The following is a 1,279-nucleotide window of genomic DNA, read 5'->3' as shown; positions in this document are numbered from 1 at the left end:
TGCATCCCCCACCTCCTCGGCCGCCTCGGAACTATCTGTGTATCGGACGCATCGCGGGATAAGGGGTTGGCAGTGGTAGTCGCCCCAAGCGCGTCCGATGCTTGGACTATTCCGAGGCAGCCCTGCAGCCTCTTCGTCTAGCCTTTGGGGCCATCTCGCCGCATCCCTCGCCTCGCACCCCGATTGCTATGCGGTGAGGCTCCTCGGCCGCCTGGGAACTATCTTCGTATCGGACGCATCGCGGGATAAGGGGTTGTCACTGGTAGTCGCCCCAAGCGCGTCCGATGCTTGGACTATTCCGAGGCGGCCCTGTGGCCTCTTCCGTCTAGCCGTTGGGGCCATCTCGCCGCATCCCCCACCTCGCACCCCGATTGCTATGCGGTGAGGCTCTTCGGCCGCCTTGGAACTATCTTCGTATCGGACGCATTGCGGGATAAGGGGTTGTCACTGGTAGTGGCCCCAAGCGCGTCCGATGCTTGGACTATTCCGAGGCGGCCCTGCAGCCTCTTCCGTCTAGCCGTTGGGGCCATCTCGCCGCATCCCCCACCTCGCACCCCGATTGCTATGCGGTGAGGCTCCTCGGCCGCCTTGGAACTATCTTCGTATCGGACGCATCGCGGGATAAGGGGTTGTCACTGGTAGTCGCCCCAAGCGCGTCCGATGCTTGGACTATTCCGACGCGGCCCTGTGGCCTCTTCCGTCTAGCCGTTGGGGCCATCTCGCCGCATCCCCCACCTCGCACCCCGATTGCTATGCGGTGAGGCTCCTCGGCCGCCTTGGAACCATCTTCGTATCGGACGCATCGCGGGATAGGGGGCTGTCACTGGTAGTCGCCCCAAGCGTGTCCGATGCTTGGACCATTCCTAGGCGGCCCTGAAGCCTCTTCCGTCTAGCCGTTGGGGCCTTCCCGCCCCATCCCTCGCCTCGCACCCCCGATTGCTATGCGGTGAGGCTCCTCGGCCGCCTTGGAACCATCTGTGTATCGGACGCATCGCGGGATAAGGGGTTGGCACTGGCAGTCGCCCCAAGCGCGTCCGATGCTTGGACCATTCCGAGGTGGCCCTGAAGCCTCTTCCGTCTAGCCGTTGGGGCCTTCCCGCCCCATCCCTCGCCTCGCACCCCGATTGATATGCGGTGAGGCTCCTCGGCCGCCTTGGAACTATCTGTGTATCGGACGCATCGCGGGATAAGGGGTTGGCACTGGTAGTCGTCCCAATCGCATCCGATGCTTGGACCATTCCGAGGCGGCCCTGCAGCCTCTTCCGTTTAGCCGTCGGGG

Source organism: Cryptomeria japonica, unplaced genomic scaffold (genome assembly GCF_030272615.1).
Source record: "Cryptomeria japonica unplaced genomic scaffold, Sugi_1.0 HiC_scaffold_154, whole genome shotgun sequence".
NCBI classification, from domain to species: Eukaryota; Viridiplantae; Streptophyta; class Pinopsida; order Cupressales; family Cupressaceae; genus Cryptomeria; species Cryptomeria japonica.
Note: the sequence above shows the minus strand (reverse complement) of the source record.